This window comes from Mastomys coucha, chromosome X (genome assembly GCF_008632895.1).
Source record: "Mastomys coucha isolate ucsf_1 chromosome X, UCSF_Mcou_1, whole genome shotgun sequence".
In the NCBI taxonomy this organism is placed as follows: domain Eukaryota; kingdom Metazoa; phylum Chordata; class Mammalia; order Rodentia; family Muridae; genus Mastomys; species Mastomys coucha.
The window spans coordinates 108,117,657-108,130,806 of NC_045030.1; positions in this window are offsets into that span (position 1 = coordinate 108,117,657).

Consider the following 13,150-nt stretch of genomic DNA (forward strand, 5'->3'; position numbering starts at 1 on the left):
GATACAGACAGAACTTAATCTAATATATCAGAGATATTTTCACACCTGTGTTTACTATTACACTATTTGCAATAGGTAGGAAGCAAAATTACTATATCAAATTATATAGATGAATGGGTAAATGTTGCACATATACATGATGGAATTTTATTCAGCCAGAAATGAAAGTGAAACCCTAACATTTGCTGGATAGTAGACAGAAGAAGATATCATAATATTACCACCAAGATATGTATGTAAATGTTTTATAAAACTTAGGGATATCTTGCTAAGCTGGTCATTGTTTATACTTATTAAAGAAAGGCTTCCATGCCACTACTAGCTTTTAAATTATTAAACCAAGTGTTACAGAGACTGCTACATATTCAAGGACATCATGGAAGAGGGGGCAGCAAGATGTCAATAGCCAGCAGACCAGGATGTCTGCTACAATATATATGAAAGGGAAACTGCAGCCATGACATATCAAAAATATTGCTGCCTGAACAAGACTAGCACAATGACATGGATGCAGGAAGCCTCACAAGTCTCCACACCTAGATGAAGAGCTATAGGCAATTAATGGCTGCTATGAGAGGAAGACTTACCCTTATCCAGAGGTCATCTCTCTGACTCCCAATAACAAGTGGTCAGTGCTAAATACATGTACAAATAAGTAACAATGAATGCACTCAATAAGAGTGTATGTAGTATGTAGAATGGGGGTATATATGTATGTAATATTAATAAAGAAGAGGTTATGAAGTTGAGAGGCATTAAGAAGAACATAGAAAGGCTCTGAGGAGGAAAAGTTAAAAGTGGAAATTATGTAAATATGATACTCATGTAAGAAATTCTCACAAACTGTTTCCAAAATTATTTTTGTTGTGGCCATATTAATCCAACAATGATGTTGAACTCCAGCTCTTCTTGTCTCCATGTTTGAAGTGCTTCACTTTTTGGATTATATGCATTCTGCACAACATTTTCCAGTCTGGGGTGAGGCCCAGAATTCCTAGCTTCTTAATGTAGCAGTAATTCCTATGATTGACTACCAGGCTCTATATGTCACTTAGGGGATGTGATGAAGAGTCTTTTAAAACTTAGGTATGCTTCCAGTGCCAGAAAAATCCTAGAGATTGGATATAGCCCTCTGGCTTGTCAGAAGGGGAAGTTCTTAGCATTCTACAAAGCTTGAAGTTAAATCACAGCCAAGTAAGGAAAGGTGATCTGGCTGAGGTGAATGAGAAGCAGGAGTCTGTCCTATGCACTAAGACATTTGTCCCTGCTTCACACATGAAGCCCAATAAAGGCTGAAGAAGACCAAGAGCAGTACAGGCATTTCAGTGACTACCAGATCCTGAGCCAGAGCCATGGCTCAAATGGTGACAGTCCAGACCCACTGGCATTCTTCCCTGGTCAATGCAGCCCCAGCCATTGCTTCTCCCCTGCTGCTTAACTTAAATGTTTGAGAAATACAATCCTGATTCTTATAGAACTTAAGATTCTAAGTTTTAAGAGACTAATGAAATTGAAGTGTTTTAAATTAGATTTTGTAGAAAGGGACACCAGCATAGGGGAAGTGAGGTTGAAAGAAGGAAGGAAGAAATGAAGGAATGAAGAAAGGAAGAAGGGAAAGAATAAAGGAGGAAGAGGAGAAGGAAGAAGAAGTTATCAGGTTGATTTGTTATAAAACATTACTTTTTAAAGTCCCTGGCCTCTAAAATTTCTGTCCTGGTTTTTTCTCATAGGTCTAGACTTTACACATTCACAATCTAGCTTAGCTCCTTTCCCAGATCCCCTACCCTACAGTTTTAGGATGCAAAATATTATTAAATGAATACTTTGCAGCTTGAGACTGACCCCTTTTCTGATGTGGGCTAAATCTTTATAAGATTGTCTCTGTATCTTCAACTCTCAAGAGTTCTAAGTGAAACAGGTGCCAGAAATCAGCCAAGGGAGAAACAGGGCTAGCACTCCTTGCTCATCTCTAAGTCTGTAATGAACTGTAAGTATACTTCATACTGAAAATGAACCATAACAAATTTATTTCTTACCAAAAAAAAAAAAAAATCCTGAGGAACATAGGAGCACAAGCCTCAAGAAGCACTCCCATCAGAGAAAGGAAGGAACACCATATGGAATGTGAGTGAAGGCATGGGCATCCCCATGGACACTAGTGTGCAGATTGGCATCTTTCCAATGACCTTGAATGAAAAATAGAACAGCACTTATGATGTCTAAAAACCAAAGTTAACAAAGACTGGTGCAAGAGCTCCTCGTGGTGGCACATGCTGGCAATCCAGGCACCAGAAGGTCTGATACAGGAGGACTTTAGTACAAGTTCAGCCTGAACTACATGGTGAAGGCCTGTCTAAAACCAAATCATCTTCCTCCAGAGACCATGAGTGCTCTTGCTTCTGAGGAGGCACAGAAATGCACACAAGCTAAACCCTGAGAAAAGCACTTCCCTAGACAATAGCGTCCCCAGAAAGCTCACAGAAGGGACATGGTACAGTAGGGAAGTTCTGTATTCTGTGTACCACAGCAGAGGTACATGGCAAAGTTTCTCCCTTGTAGGCAATGGAAACTTTGATCATCTGATGTATACCAGGTTTGTTCAGTCTGAAGCTGTGACACAGATGTACCATACACCTCAGCAATTTTCTGCAGACATTGGAGGAGCTTGGAAGGGAGCTCAAACATCTGCCCTTACTAGAGGCCAACCTAGTATATGGGCCCAGACACTGTGTGGAGAATGTTTATGAGTTGGAGTTCAGTATTATCTGTGTCCAAGTTGCATACTCTGGGTGAATGAAGGCTTGCCTTCAGTGAATTCCATTAGATTTAATAGCAAGAAGGGACAAGTTAAGAGACTGAGAGAGTAGCAAGGGATGCTGATCAGATGGTGACAATTCTTGGTCCCTCAACTGAAGAATGGATAAAAAAAATGGTTCATTTACACAAAGGACTACTCAGTTATTAAAAACAAGGACATCATGAATTTCACAGGCAAATGGATGGAACTAGAAAATATCATCTTGAGTGAGGTAACCCAGACCAAAAGGACATGCATGACATGTACTCACAAAAAATAATAGGAAGTAACAATTACTTTAACTTAATATCTCTTAATATGAAAATTAATATTACCAACATATCCTAATCGATTGAAGTCCAAAAGTATGAGGAATTAGAAATTTGTTGGCTGTTATCCAGTAGTCTTTCTAATTTGATAATTGGAGAAATAGGTCCAATATTGTACAATCTATATACACTGTCAGCTTGTTTGTTTGTGACAGTGTCTTCCTGTGTACCACATAATGGTCTTGAAATCATGCTTTTCCTATCTCAGCCTCTCTATTAGTAGGATTGCTTATTTGATGTTTTTACACTGTACTATGGTTTTCATGACAGATTATGTATTTCAAAATTATTTATATACCCAAAAGAAATATAGACAATTAATTTGGGAGGGGGCTTGTAAGAGAACAACAAAGAGTGAAACTGAATGCTTTGCTTGACATTGTAACTCTTGTATGAAGTTTGAAGAAGAGGACTTTATAAGTTACTCTTTCTCTGAGATGAATGCTTTTCCAAATTATCACAGCCGATGAACTAGATTCTTACCCTCACCTAATATCTGTGGCACCCTCCAAGCAGAACCATTGTTTATTGAAAGAGTTGTTGAATGACTTTATGGATAGACCATCTTAATACACATACCATTTCTTAAATGAATGTAACCTGTTCGCTGTGGGCTGAGAATAAAGACACTCACTCAAGTCAAAGAGCTTTGACCATAGCAGGAAGTCTGTATCCAAAAATTGTGCCTACAATTCATTCCTTGGCAGCAGAACTGTCAACTCTTAGCTTAGCTACTATGGAGGTAAAATCCTTTGGTGATGTGAGGGTCATTGAAGTGAGTCTTATTACAATGAACTCCAATGTCTAAAAATTATTCTTATTTTGGATTTGTACCACAGTAAGAGCCAAGATTTTAAGCTCTAATAAAAACAAAACAAACAATAAAGTCTTTATCTATTTATGTTCATTTAAAAAAACTAATAGTGATATATTATTTTAAAATATCATAAAATTAATACGTTTGGAGTTATTTAAAATTTAAATTGAGAAAGATATATGTATTTTCAGTATTGCTGTAGACAAGCATCTACATAAGACTGTTAAATTAACTGTTGTTTTAAGTCAAACAACTTTTATAATAATCATTTTTACTGTTACAATATTCTATAAATTTTAAAGAATATGATTAAAAAACAAAAGGTACAGCAGGTATTGAAGGGGGTCTCTGGGAGGAGGTAGGGTACAAAAGAGAAAGAAGAATGTGATGTAATTCTATTTACTTAAAATATGTTTTTAAGAGCCAGACGGTGGTAGCACACGCCTTTATTCCCAGCACTTGGGAGGCAGAGGCAGGGGGATTTCTGAGTTCGAGACCAGCCTGGTCTACAAAATGAGTTCCAGGACAGCCAGGACTATACGGAAAAACCCTGTCTGGAAAAAAACAAATCAAAAAATGTTTTTAATTGTTAACAATTCAGATAAATTGAAATTATGTATATTTTCTCATCATAATGCAATAAAACTGTTTCACCTTGGACTGGAAAAAAAAAGGAAAGAGGAAAGAGGAATGGGGAGAGGACTTCTGTGAGGGGGTACTAGGAGGAAAAGAAGGACTGATATTGGGTTGTAAAGTATATAAATAATTTAAAAAAAATAAAAAATAAAATAAAATGAAGTTCCATGTGGAAATTTTGAGTTTTGCTTTTCAGAAATCTCCACAGAATCTTTTCACAGGGAAAGCCAGAAAATTTTGCCAGAAAACACTGTATATTCAAGGTCAGCTTGATCTACATAGTAAGTTCCAGGCCAGCCTGGATTATGTAGGGAGACACTGTCTCAAAATACCACAACAAAAAACAGTGACAACAGGAGAAACAAACAAGCAAACAAAAGTTGGACAGAACTGAAATTGGATTAGAGGCACAAAAGAACCAACTGTACTCCATGGAATCACACTACAGCCAGCCACTTTCCAGATGTTCAGTCATTCTGTTTAAAGAAAGAAAAAAACTACACAATTGAGGAATTTCAACAAGAAAGAGGTATCCCTGAATTTTCAACAGCTCCTCAAAATCCTGCTATTCCTGACCTGTAGGAAACCTTTACTGCTCAGTAGATCCTAGGAAAGTGCCCACTTCATTTCCAAATTAGAGAGTCAAAATGAAAACCACTGCTGACAAGCAAAATATAACCCACCCACACAGGAAAGAAAGGAATCAGGAACTTGATGTGGACAGAAAACCCAAGTTCATAGTTGCTGTAGACAATAAAATCTAGAAAAAAAAATATGCTGCTATAGGAAAGAACCACCTGGAGAAATGACCCTTATCTAGGCTGGGTCATTTCTCCAGCCTATAACCTATAAACACAGAACAATTGCTGCTAAGCATTCATTAAGACACCTTATCAACTTGCCTCAGTGAGGAATGTCTAAAGGAGACATTTCATGGAGAGGGACAGGGTCCTACACAGAACAGATGATGTCATAGTCGGGGTCCTATTCCTGAACATAACATCATGACCAAGAAGCAAGCTGGGGAGGAAAGGGTTTATTCAACTTACACTTCTACATTGCTGTTGATCACCAAAGGAAGTCAGGCAGGACAGGAACTCACACAGGGCAGGAGACTGGAGGCAGGAGCTGATGCAAAGGCCATGGAGGGGTGCTGCTTACTGCATTGCTTCCCCTGGCTTGCTCAGCTTGCTTTCTTATAGAACCCAGAACTACCAGCTCAGGGATTGCAAGACCTACAATGGGCCCTCCCACCCTTGATCACTAATTGAGAAAATGTCTTACAGCTGGATCTCACAGAAGCATTTCCTCAGGGGAGGTGCCTTTCTCTGTAATAACTCCAGCTTGTGTCAAGTTGACACACAAAACCAGCCAGTACAGATGAGTTAGAAGATAACAGCAAGTTGTGGCTGTATAAGTCATCAAGATTGAAGCCAATTCTGTGTCATTTTATGTCTAGGTGATATTGTGGTGTATCCACCAGAGAAAACTGCTCAGACCTGGGTATAAGCCAGTAGAAAGGTTTCCTTAGCTGGCCTGCGACTACACTGGGTCTTTGAGATCCCAATGTGTAACACTGAGCCTTTCTCAGGGTGAGTTAGCACAAAAACCATGCCCTGATTTGACATACTTCAATTCACAAGAACAGTTATCGAGAAGCAGAACTACAGAAGCCAAAAAGCAAAGTTAGTACATTTAGAGACTTTCCAGAACTATAGACGTTAATGGATTAGGTCTTTTTTTTTTTTTTTTTTTTTTTTTTGCTTTTGGCAGGTAGTACTGTCTACTTGCTGAGTTTTAAAGCTTGAATAATACTCACATCATGGAGTCAGTTGTACTAAGTTCTGGAGACTTGCTAAGTTCTGTGACCCTGTTAATGGTGGGAGGAGCACAATTCGTGGTCTGACAAGATGGAGAATGAGGCAAGTCAGCTGTTTAGGTCCTGGGCTCACCTCATCTAGTGCCCAGTTAATTGATCTACTTTATCAACTCTTAAGCACATTCAGGACTATTTCTAGCTTACTGTTTGCCAACAGGTATGCAGATTAGTGCCCCTTTGGATCCATATCTACACTTAGGGAAGTTCTAGGGAGCCAGAAACAGCTCTGAGAAGGCAAAGCCCTGAAACCTCTGCAAAGAAAGTGGCCGGGCCCCTCCCCTAGGACCTCCAACCACAAAAAAACAGCCTTAAGGGCTCAACCTAGCCCCAGCCCTACAGAGTAAAAAGGCCAAGTTCAAGACTTGAAAGCTCACCAATGGCCACCCTGGAAAGTTCTGCCCCAAGAACCACTCCATAAAAGCTATCTTCTGTTCAGTTCTCTGCTGCTTCTCAGTGAGCAGAGGCAGACATCCTGCTGGCTTCTTTCCTCCCAGTAAATCTCTTATGTGAGCTTTGTTGTGCAGTGTGAAATCTCTTCTGTGAGAACCTTAGCTCCTGACTGCCAGGATAGCTTTCCCTTTAGAGCTGTAACCCTTTGGGGAACCCTACCCCTACCCCACAGGAACAGAGCTGAAATACTTGCAGTGGGGAAACCACAAGAGCAGAGCTGTAACACTTTGGGGCAACTCCCATCTCCCAACAACCAGCATCCCAGTCTGAGCAGAGCTGTTAACACCTGAAGTGAGGAAGAAGCCTTTCCCTTCAGAACTGTGACACTTTGGGGGAAGCTTTTCCCCTCGGAGCTCTTACATTCACTTACAGAAGCAATAGCTCTCAACTTGCTTAAAGCACCAGTCTGACAGTTTGAAAATACAGGAACTAAAACAGACCTGAGCTCTAACCCACAGCCACCTTCCTATTTGGCAGATCCCACATGCTAGAGAACCTGCAAGCATGATCTCTGATGCAAGCATTATCCCCTGGATGTTTATTGCTGCTAGGTTGTTTTCATTATTCTTCGAATTATTTCCTTCTTTTGGGGTGGTTTGTTTGTTTGTTTGTTTTTGTCTTTTGGTCCAGTCTTTTGAAAATGGATTGGTCCACAACTCAATATTCAGCCAATAATGGCCTTGGACTCCCTCTGTGTCCTGCAATCACAGGCTTGGGCCACCAGGCCTGGACTTCTGTATTCTTTGGTTATTTACTTCTGTTTTTTTTTCTCTTTATCTTTTCCCCATTCTCCCCATTCCCTTTTATTTGTTTGTTTGTTTCCTTATTGATTTATTAATTGATTTATTTGAAATAAGGTCTCATTATGTAGCTCCAGCTGGCTTAGAACTCACTATTGTAGACCACACTGGTCTCAAACTCCCAAGATATCTGCCTGTCTTCCTGAGGGCTGGAATTAAAAGCATGCACCGCCACTCCTAGCTTGTCTCCTTTTAAAACTTTCCTTCCTTTTATCTTCCTTTTCAAACCTCCTTGAATAGACACAGCAGGGTAGAAAAGAAGAAAATTGTGGACTAAACTCAAAAATTCTAGTGCCTGCTTTAGTTGGAACAAAAGTTTGGAGCTTTTGTGTTTGGAGGAAGGTGAACACTGAGATTTTCTATGACATTCATGAGATAATAATATCACAGAAAGACAGACTGACAAAATCACGGCAGGAAGAGATCAGGCCAACATGGTAAAGGGATAGTCCCTTCTTATAGGATTCACAGGAAGAAATGCAGGAAGTAGACTGCAAAGCTTCCTTTTTTTGGCCTGCAGTTGGCCATAGTTAAGATTAACCAGTGGATATTTAGTTAAGGAATAAACATAGTGTAGCTGCCCATCACTAGAAGAGTTGGTATGGCAAGGAAAGGAAGACTGTAAAGAAGTAAGCAGTGTGAGCTCTAAGAATAAAATCACCTTAATTTCTGTCAAAAAAGGAAGAACTTTATGAGATGGTGCAATTTTTTTAAGCAAAAAGAAAATGATGCACCTCAAGAATTTGTCTAAACTTCTGATGACTCCATCTCACCAAGAGATATATAGTGAAAATATCTGGGCTGACACACAAGTCATCTGACATATTTGTAATTTTCTTTTCTTGTAGTATTGGGGGTTAGAGACTGTAATTTCTGGAGAAAATAGATAAGGAGAACATTTTGCAATTGTACAAGATATTGCAAGATATTGCCTTTGGGCAGTGGTAGTACAAGACTTTAATCACAGCACTCAGGAGGCAGAGGCAGGCAGATCTCTGAGGTCAAGACCAGCCTAGTCTGCAGGGTGAGCTCCAGAACAGCCAGGGCTACACAGAGAGATTCTGCCTCAAAAAATTAGCTTGACTATTACCATTATACACTGGAAAAGTCACAAGAACCAGTATTTGTGAGTTGCATGCCATAGTGAGAACCAGTTCCTTTTATTTTAATACCAACTGACGATGACTAAGCAAGACAATGAAGGGCACTGGTCACTAAATTTTGTTCCAACTTAATCATGGAGAATATTTTTCTATACAAGTTTGCACAAAACTCATATAAAGGGAAATGCCTTCAATTAGGTTGTAACTATCAAAATAATCAAGGTCTAGATTCAGGGAACTCAAATGAATCAATCTGCTGAGGAGAACATTAGGTAATATGCCCAGTTAGTGAATAAATTAACTCTTTTAAAAGCATACTGAAACTGTAGAGTAAGTTGTGATTCAGAAAGATGTTCCAGGGAATCTCTTCCCATTGGGCACCAATCTGAACAAATTTCTCACGCAAAATACTCCACAAGATATAAGGAAGCATAAGACAACAGTACCTTATTGTCTCAGCTCAGGTTCATGACTAGGCTGTGGGGATGCATGAATTTTGTTCCAACACTCAGGAGGCATGTAGGCCTCTGGTTTAAGGTCATCCTGGTCTATATAGTGAACTCTAGGTCAGCCAAGAAAAACAAGTGATCATTTCACTTAATGCAAAATTTTGGCAAATTTCACATGGTTTTAAAGAGGAGAAAACTCTCACTTAACCAGAAAGAGGATGGAAAACCAACAGCAAACAATATACTTAAGGATGAAATTGTAAGTGTTTCACCTTAATATTAGGAATAAGACAATTCCTGGGCTGGAGAGATGGCTCAGCGGTTAAGACCACTGACTGCTCTTCTGAAGGTCCTGAGTTCAAATCCCAGCTACCACATGGTGGCTCACAACCATCTGTAATGAGATCTGATGCCCTCTTCTTAGGTGGCTAAAAAAAAAATAGCTACAGTGTACTTGCACATAATAAGTAAATAAATCTTTTTTAAAAAAAAAGACAACATTCCTTCAGTCTCTGCTTCACACTTTGTCTCTATAACTCCTTCTATGGGTATTTTGTTGCCCCTTCTAAGAAGGATTGAAGTATCCTTCTTAGCATGAAAATGTTACCATAGACCAATAGAACAGAAATGTCTAGAATAAACCTCTACATCTACAGCCAACTAATTTTCAACAAGGGCATTAAAAACAGTCACTAACAGGGTCTGGCAGAACAGGCCTATAATCACAGTTACTCTGAACACTGAATTAGATGAATCACAAATTCAAGACTACTCTGAGCAACTCTGTGTGAATGGAAATCTCCAAAAAGAAAACACACTTCAAACTTAACACAAATTTATCCTCACTTACTTATTAGAGATAATGAAATATTTGAGTTAATACTTATAAAAATCATACAAGATTCCAAACTCTAATGATAAAAATATTTATGATATTTTATACCTAAGAACTGATTTTTATTAATTGATTATTTATGGTGTCCTGTAGTAAAGTCAAACAGGAGTAGAAAAATACTTAACAATATTCATATTCTGCCAATGGGAAGCAGATGAGGAATATTACAAAACAAGTGTTATTGGAATCCCATATCCTTCTCTAGCTTTAAATGAGAAATGAGATTCAGTTATGGTTGCAAAACCTAGAGAATCCTGAACTCTCATCAGTCTATCCTCTTGTTTTTATCCTTGTTTAAAATTTTGGCATGTGGAAAATAACAATTTGGTTTTAAAAATACCATATTTTTTATCTGAGCTCTTCTTTAATGTAACTATACATTCACTTCTCTCAAATAAAATAATGTATAATAACAAGGCAATACAATCAAGATACTGTCTACAAATATGGGTTTAAATAATATATATTAATAATAATAATTTAGCTATGAAAGAAGAATATTACCTAAACATGCAGAGCTAGCCATGCTGGATGAGGTTTCAGATATAACATCAAACTGGCTAAAAGAAAAGCTAAAACTGCACGATAATAGATTATCTTAGCTAATCAAAATATAAAATAAAATATCTCATGCAGTACAAATGACTGTCTACATTGGCAGGAAACAGTTATGATGAAGGAGGTATGGTGACATGTGTAGAAGCACTTTGGTTAGTTAAGGTGCCACTTTTCACTTTATTAGTCCAGACTGTGTTCCTTAAAGATTTATTTTAATTTTATGTGTATGTTTGAGTAGATATATGTGCGCTATGTGATGCAGTTGTTCACAAGGATTGAGGATGTTATCAATGTCCTGGAACTGTACTTACAGGCAATTCTGCCCTGCCTAATTTGGGTTTTGGGAATTGAGTCTAGGTCCTCTGAAAGGGCAGTAAGTACTTGTAACCACTGTGCTGTATCTCCAGGCCCAGACTGTTCTTAAGTATCTTAATTTAACATGCAGTACTAGAATTAAATGTTACATACAAATGTTAGGTCAAATATAGAGGATTTACAAAAACAATCAAGCCTAGATCAAAATGGTTAGTAGGTCTTGATGTTATGATTTAGGAGTTTATTCTTTGTTTCACTGGTGTGATGGCTACTTTGGCTGTTACTGTGACAGTCCTAAGAAGGAACCTCACTTGAATTGCCTCCATCAGAAGGACTGTGAATGTCTGTGTGGCATTTTCTTGATTTCTAATTAATTTAAAAGGGCAGGTGGGCCTGATTGTGTAAAAGCATAGATGAGTGTAAGTCAGGAGTGAGTCAGTAAGCAGCATTCTTCCATGGCCTCTGCTTCAGTTCCTGCCACAGATTCCTCTTGTGCTTGACTTCTTGCCTTGGTCTCCCTCAATGAATTGTAACTTGTAACCAAAAACAGACCTTTTCCATCCTTAAATTGATTTTGGTTAGTGTTTAATCACAACAGAGCAGCAAACTGGAACAACCAACTATTCCTCTCTTCTGCCGACTTCTTTATTGCCTATTGAATAGCCTCATTTACATTAGATCATAGGATTAGCCTTCATAGCAACCTGGAAATAATTTTAAAAGAATATTTAGCTTCCATACACACAAAATATGATTGGTCAGGAGTGAGGAAGAAACAAGAAAATTTCCCTGGAAAGATATTATACCTTACATCAAAGCTGCTTTTAATGTCAATGATTGTGGAAATGTTGGGATGATGTAAGTCCACCCATAGCCTAATAATAATTTATATTTATCTCAGTCAATCTTTATCTTTTATGACTTTCTTTGTTCTATTACTATAAAACTTTATGAAACTGCTGCCATATTACAACACGATATCCAGGGAAGTCAGAATCTATGTTTCTGGGAAACGGTTACACATATTTCCTCCATAGTAAACTATCTTTTACCATCTTAATGAAAGAGCTATGTGTATTATATTGACATTAGCAAGACCCTATCTCACAAATAAACAAATAAACAAACAAACAAAAAAATTTAAAGGGCTGTTAGATATGGGCCTGTCACTTTAAGAATCTTGTCACTATTAAGAGTCCAGATACTGGACTGAAGGAGTTGAGGGGGGTTGCAACCCCATAGGAAGAACAATATCCACCAACCAGAATCTCCAGAGCTCCCAGAGACTAAGTCATCAAATAAGGAGTACAAATGGCTCCAGCTGCATATGTAGCAGAAAATGGCCTTGTCATGCACCAAAGGAAGGAGAGGTCCTTGGTCCTATGAAGACTCGATAGATGCCCCAGTGTAGGGGAACTGAGGGTGGAGAGGTGGGAGTGGGTGGGTGGGTGGAGGAACACCCTCATAGAAGCAAGGGGAGGGAGGATGTGATAGGAGGTTTCCAGGAGGGAGGGAAACCAGGAAAGGCGATAACATTTGAAATGTCAATAAAGATAATATCCAATAAAAAAAGAAAAAATAAAGAAGAGAGAGAGAGAGAAAGAGAGAGAGAGAGAGAGAAAGAGAAAGAGAGAGAGAGAGAGAGAGAGAGAGAGAGAGAGAGAGAGAGAGAGAGAGAGAGAGGCCAGATCCCACAGCTGGAAGAAATCAGGCCATAGTCACTTCAACTCTCTCCCTGGGACAGGACATTAACAGAATGTTCTATGTTCTGCCTAACAGCTCTTAATTTATGGTACCTGGCTCCTCCATGCTCTTTGTCATTTCTCCTATCTCAGAATAAATCATGTGGTGTAAAACTACCATCAGCCCCTGAAAAAAAAAGATAAAATCAAGGTATTTCCTTTGTTTTGTTTTGTTTTGTTTTGTTTTGTTTTGTTTTGTTTTGGGGGGGCATTCTCTAAAGAGTTCTCAAAGGATTTCTTTTTTCTCTAATGGCTCCTCTGGCCTCCACCATACTCCACCTTCCCTCTGATGAAGGTTAGAACATCTTTTTCTCTCCCTATCTTACTCTTACTTTAAGCTATTCCTCTTAATGAAAGTCTTTTCCTGGGTTTAAATGGAG